Genomic DNA, 7,015 nt, shown 5'->3' with positions numbered 1-7,015 from the left:
CTGTGACTTTATCCTCTTATTGTTGTAATATATATATATATTATTAGTTGTGAAACAATAATATTATATATATTATAGCTTTATCCTCACCGTCTTCTACAACCTTGTGAGTACCAGATTTTCTCCTCACACCTTTTTACTGTTGTATTATATATTATTAGTTTTTAAAACAATAATATTATAATATAACTATAAAAAAAAAAAAAAAAAAAAAAAAAAGAAGTTTCCTCCTGGGCTACTGTTTCTTCTCAAGCTACAACCAGTACCCAAGATGGCCTGCGGTGGTGGCGACAGCCCCCCCCAGCTCCCAGAGGAGGATCGCCCCCGTGTGTGTTTCTCACGCACCTGTGACAACCTGCTGTCCCCCGAGGACAGGCATTCTCGCTGCATGTTCTGCCTGGGACTAACACATGCCCGCCAGGCCTTCGAGACGCCAGGTTTCTGCCCCTGCTGTTTCTACTTCACAGACAGGGAGAAGGGTCGACGCATCTCTCGCGTCACAAACCACGAAACCGACCTCAGAGCCCGACTGCCCCGACCAGCCCCGACCTTCGACTGGCCTGACCATCCCACCCAGGGTGCGAGACCCAGGCCCGCCTCCTCTTCCTCCCTCTCCAGAGACCCCGACCTCGCCCCGTCTCAAAGACGTCGTGACGAGTCTTTCATGGTCTCCTCTCCTGCCAGGAAGACGGCTCGGACCGATCCCATCTACGAGAGAGCTGCCTGTCCCACTGGACCCTCAGCCTCCTTTTCTCCCCGGTCACAGTCCGACAGAGACTACTACCAAGACCGTTCCGATCAACGGTCCTACAGTCTCGACGATGACTACAACATCGACCGGCCCTCTAGACGCCGTTCTCTCTCCATCGATGACCTCCCCCCTCTCCCCCCTCTCTACCTGGCCAATGGCCAGAGATGGGGTGACGTATTGGACGATGAACGTCCAATGGACGACCTACCGCCGTACCAGGACCGGCTGGACGACTATAGAGTCCTGGATGAGATCGGCTACGACGACCATTCGGCCTACGACGCTGATGCCCCAGACGAGGCCGACGCTCCAGACGAGACCGATGCTCCAGATGAGGCCGACCCCCCAGGGTTGGTCTTGGTGGACCGCGACCGGCCCCTACCCCAGGACGTCCCGGACCAGGCAGCCTTGGCCGCTGACCCGACACTACCGCTTGACGAGAGGGACCTGGTGGATCTTTTCCGCCAGGCCTCTCTCCGATGCAACAGGACCTGGCCTGAAGAGGCCCCGCCACCAGTCCAGGAGGACGAGTGGCCGGGTATCAAACCCAAGAAGCAGGTCCGCAAGATCCTGCTTCCCCTGTCTCAGGGTTTCAGGGCCCACTACACGGCTAGCTGGAAAGAGCCCTTGGCTCCTCCAGCTACTCCGCGTCGCTCTCGTGTCCCTCTGGACACGGTTGAGATGCCCTCCCTATGCTTCGACAAGCTGCCAGCCATCGACCGCATAGTTGGAGCCTTCCTCCTCAACCCCACCTCCCCCCACATCACGCCTTTGACACGCGACCCTGTCCTTCCTGACAGGCGTGACAGAGAGTCCGCGGCGGCGAACGCAAAGCACTACGCCCTTGTGATAGCGTCTGCAAAGCATCTCAATGCTTCTGCGCTACTCCAAGGTTCCCAGAGTGCGCTGTTTCAGGAGATGGGCGACGCCCCCACCCCTGTACAGCTGGCTGAAGCACGTCGTCTGCACGAGGAGATCGTGACCTTTACATGCTGCCTCACAGACTTGACCGGCCGCATGGCCACGGCTTCAATTACATCGGAGCGTACCAGATGGCTGGAAGCCTCACCCAATCTAGACCCCGATGCCCGGAAGGAGCTCTCCGAGGGTGCCATCATCCCCGGAGGCCTCTTCAAGGGTGCACTGGAGAGGATGGCCCTCAATGTCGAGGGGCAGCGCCCAGGCTGCGAAGCCTTGGCGGCCTTTATCCCCCGTTCCGTGCGCCCCCGAGCTCAGGGCCGCGGACAGGGACAAGCTCCTCGCCAGCCTCCCCGCCCTCCTCAACGACAGCAGCGTCCTGTAGGCAACAGGAACGCTCGCCAGGCTCCACGTCCCCGCCCTGCCAGAGATGCCAGAGATGCCGGAGACCGTGACGTCCCCGGACCAGCTCCACCCGGTGACAGAGATGGACGCCGTCGACGCCCCGGAGACCAACGCCGTCGCCCCGCCGGCCCCCAGGCTGGCCCTAAGAGAGGCGTTCCTAAGCCCAACAAGGGCCAGCAGCCGAAGTGACCTACCGACCCTCCCCCCATGCGCCGGGCCTAGTACCGGACGTAGCAGTCTCGGATTGCACGTCCGGTCCGCCCCTGAAGCGCTCTCGGACATCGGCACAGATGGACGTCCCGGACGTCCCTGTGACCCAGTCCCAAAATATTGTTTACATGCATACAGCACTTTCTGTTTTTTCTGTAATAAAGGCTTTGCCCCAAAACAAAAAAACAAAACAATATCGACAGAGGGGGGACATGAACCCACTGCCAGGGGAGCCCCATGGGCCCCCCAACACAGTGGGGCAGGGCATGAGGTCAGTGGCGTACCAAAACGCCACTTGGGAGACGGGTCATGCCCAATTTTTCTCCGACAGGCCAGGGAACTCTGCCCCCAGGCGGGGCGCGCCTCCCATGGCTGGAGAGAACCCACTAGCCAAGCGCCTGGCACAGTGGGAGCGGTGCGGAGCATCCCCGTGGATCCTCAACACCATAGCGAAGGGCTACAGACTCCAGTTCGCCAGAACACCCCCAGCGTTTTCAGAGGTCATCTTCACCAACGCCAGGGGTCAAGAGGGTCTGGTTCTCCAACAGGAGATAGCTTCCTTGCTGGAGAAGGGTGCCGTCAGAGAGGTACCCTTGGCCCAGCGTCGCAGCGGGTTCTATTCCCGCTACTTTCTGGTCAAGAAGAAGGGGGGGGGCCTACGTCCCATCCTGGACCTGCGGATACTCAACAAGCACCTCAAGTCTTTTCAGTTCAAGATGCTGACGGCCAAGTCTCTGGTGCGCTCCATACGCCCGGGCGACTGGTTCACATCCATAGATCTGAAAGACGCCTATTTCCACATCCCTATTTACCCGCCTCACAGGAAGTTCCTGCGGTTTGGGTTCCAGGAAAAGGCTTACGAGTACACAGTCCTTCCATTCGGGATGTCCCTCAGTCCCAGAGTGTTCGTCCGCTGTACGGAGGCCGCACTGGCACCCCTGAGACTTCTGGGTCTACGGGTGTTCAGTTACATAGACGACTGGCTCCTATGTTCGGATTCAGCGGAGGAGGCCACGAGGAACACGACTCAGGTCGTGTCCCATGTGACCTCACTGGGTTTCAGGATAAACCTGGCCAAGAGCATGATGACGCCTACCCAATCCACGGATTTCATAGGCATCACTCTGGACTCTGTCTCCTACAGGGCTCAGCTGAGTCGGGACAGGGTCAACGACCTCTTGAAGTGCGTGTCCATGTTCAAGACAGGCCGCACACTTCCACTGGGTACGTGTCTACGGATGGCCGGACTCATGGCCTCGGCCATCTCTCTGGTGAGTCTGGGCAGACTCCATATGAGGCCTTTTCAGCGTTGGCTGAAATCCCTCGGTCTGTCCACCAGGTTCACGAAACGCAGAGTGACAGTATCCTCGAACTGCACTCTGGCTCTGAAATGGTGGTTGAACAGAGGTGTTCTGACGGAGGGCGTCCCGATGGGTCTCCCCACAGTCAGGAGGCTGGTCACCACCGATGCCAGCCTCTCCGGTTGGGGCGCCACCCACGACGGGAGGACGGCCAGGGGGGTGTGGGATGCCGCGTTGCGTTCCTCCCACATCAACTACCTGGAACTACTGGCGGTGTTCCTGGCACTCCGGGAATTCGAACAATTCCTCAGGGGTCACCACGTCCTGGTTCGTTCAGACAACACCACGACGGTTTGTTACATCAACAGGCAGGGGGGACTCCGGTCTCCTCGCCTGTGCTCCTTGGCTCACAGACTCCTGGTTTGGTGCGACGGCCGCCTGCTGTCTCTCTCAGCGTGCCACGTCCCTGGCCGCCTCAACGAGGGGACCGACCTACTATCCAGGGGACCATTACGCTACAGCGAGTGGTCCCTGAACCCCAGGGTAGCGGACTTGGTCTGGACCAAGTTCGGCAGACCGGGGGCGGACCTCTTCGCCTCGGAGACGAACAACAGGCTTCCTATGTTCTTCTCTCTGTCAGGTTCCCCTCCACTCGGCCTCGATGCGCTAGCGCATCCGTGGCCTCTGGGACTGCTTTACGCGTTCCCTCCGTTGGAACTGATTCCCCACGTCCTAGCCAGGGTGCGGGATCAGGGATTGGAGCTACTGCTAGTGGCCCCAGCCTGGGGATCTTGGAGACAGGACATAGTCCCTCTCCTGTTCGAAGATCCATGGCAGCTCCCTCCGTGGAGGGACCTACTGACCCAGGCCGGAGGAGAGATCTTTCACCCACGTCCTCAGGACCTAGATCTCTGGGTTTGGCCCGTGAGGGGGCGTCGCTAGAAGCGACCGGCCTGCCTCCAAATGTCGTGGAGACCATCCTTGGCGCCAGGGCTGCCTCCACCAGACGGCGTTATAACACTGCTTGGCATGTGTTTGAGCGTTGGTGCTCGGACAGACAGGAAGAGGTCTTCCCTTTTCAGGCGTCTGTGAGACACATTCTGATTTTCCTACAGGAGTTCTTAGACAGGGGTCTCGGTCTCTCCTCAGTCAAGGTCAACCTGGCGGCCATAGCGGCCTATCATGTTGGGATGAACGACAGACCAGTCAGTGAACACCTGCTGATCCGTCAGTTCATGAAAGGCGTTACGCGCCTCAGACCCGTCTCCAAATCTCTGGTCCCCCCGTGGGATCTGACAATAGTCTTGGACTCCTTAATGAGAGACCCCTTCGAGCCACTGGAAACGGTGGACCTGAAGTTTCTCTCTCTGAAGACCGCTTTGCTCGTTGCCCTGACGACAGCGAAGCGGGCTGGTGACATGCACGCGCTCTCAGTGAGCAGCAGCTGCTTGAGATTCAGTGGCAATGACACCAGGGTCACGCTCAGGCCGAACCTTTCGTTTCTACCTAAGACTTTCCCCGCGGGCTGCTCGCCCGTGGATCTCACGGCTTTCCATCCTCCTCCCTTCTCTTCGGTGGAGGATAAGAGACTACACTGTCTCTGTCCGGTGAGAGCCTTGAAGGTTTACAGGTCAAGGACTGCCCCCTTCAGGCTGGGTGAGCAGCTCTTTGTGGCCTGGGGTTCACAATGGAAGGGTAAACCCATTTCGAAAGTGAGACTCTCGCAGTGGATTGTGGAGGCTATAAGGTTAGCCTATACCTCGTGTGGTGCTGTACCCCCAGAGGGCCTACGTGCACACTCTACAAGAGGTTTGTCTACATCCTGGGCCCTGGCCAGGGGTGTCCCTATTCAGGATGTCTGCGCTGCGGCGAGTTGGTCGTCTCCATCGACCTTTGCCACATATTATAACCTGGATGTGGCCCCTGCAACCCTAGGACATGCGGTCCTGGGGGTTGCCGCCGATCTGAGTCAGGGAGTCTGACTGGTCTTCTCTAGGGTCAAGGGTCCCTTCTGGCCCCCGACCATTAGGGATGGGTGACCATCGTGTCCTCTGACCGGCAGGGCTGGAACAGCAGAGCTGTCGGCCCTGGGTCACGGACATCTTTTCATAAGGTCATGGGTCCCTTTTGGCCCCCGACCATTAGGGATGGATGACCATCGTGTTCCTCTGACCGGCAGGGCTGGAACAGCAGAGCTGTCGGCCCTGGGTCACGGACATGTCTTTCATAAGGTCATGGGTCCCTTCTGGCCCCCGACCATTAGGGATGGGTGACCATCATGTCCTCTGACCGGCAGGGCTGGAACAGCAGAGCTGTCGGCCCTGGGTCATGGACATCTTTCATGAGGTCATGGGTCCCTTCTGGCCCCTGACCATTAGGGATGGGTGACCATCTTGTCCTCTGACCGGCAGGGCTGGAACAGCAGAGCTGTCGGCCCTGGGTCGGGGACATTTTTTATAAGGGATGTCTCTTTTGGGTGAGCACGCTGGGTTGGCCTCTTGGGCCTCCTTTGCGTTTGGTCTCTCTCCAATAGAGATGATCCTAGGGTCGAATTTTCTATCAGCCGAAGGCGATCATACGGGAGCGTTATGTTCCCCATATGACTCTCTCCGAGAGGTACTTAAGATAACTTCGGGTTACTTTAGTAACCTCAGTTATATAAGTGACTCGAGAGAGAGAGTCATTAAGTCGCCCTTCTGTCTTCTTTAAGACGTCAGAAAGCAGGTTGATAGGAATGACGTTGCTCAGGGCGGACCTTAGGTTATATACCCAGTGGGTGGGGACATAACCACGCCATGAGCGACAGTTCACGATCCAATGGAATTGTTCCGTGAGTGTATGTTAGGCTGTGTGCCTGCGCCATCTAGTGGCTTGGACCCCATATGACTCTCTCTCTCGAGTCACTTATATAACTGAGGTTACTAAAGTAACCCGAAGTTACTTCACAGGATGATGACATGGAGAAGAAGAATGGCTTCACGCCATCCCTCTCTCCTTCGACTGTGCCCTCGCCAGAGTAACTCGTGGGAGGTCTACACTACAGACTTCATGGTGCCATGGGAGAGGGCCGCTGTCACTCACTTATGCAAGAGCATGTGTGCGCGTGCGTGCACACGGACCCCCTCTCTCTGTCTCTCAATGGTCCATGACCTCGGCCAGTGTTTCCCAACTTGGGCTCTTCCTGGAGTGGAAAGGCGTTTTAAACACGATGCAACAGGTTCTGAGCTTGTAGATCCACTATAGACGCAATTTTCGAATAATATAATGTAGGTCTTAACTGGTTAACAATAACATGTCTGAAAAACTAAAAGTGTGTGTGTCCGTGTCCCAAGTGTGGAGGGACTCAGCTTTTGTCAGATGTAAGAAGGGGGGGGGGGGGGGGGGGGGGACTCCAAGGGAAAAAGGTTGGGAACCACTGCCCTAGGCTACT

Source organism: Protomyctophum bolini, assembly GCF_963924005.1.
Source record: "Protomyctophum bolini genome assembly, chromosome: 19".
In the NCBI taxonomy this organism is placed as follows: Eukaryota; Metazoa; Chordata; class Actinopteri; order Myctophiformes; family Myctophidae; genus Protomyctophum; species Protomyctophum bolini.
The sequence above is the reverse complement of the archived record's forward strand: the minus strand, read 5'-3'. Positions refer to the sequence as shown.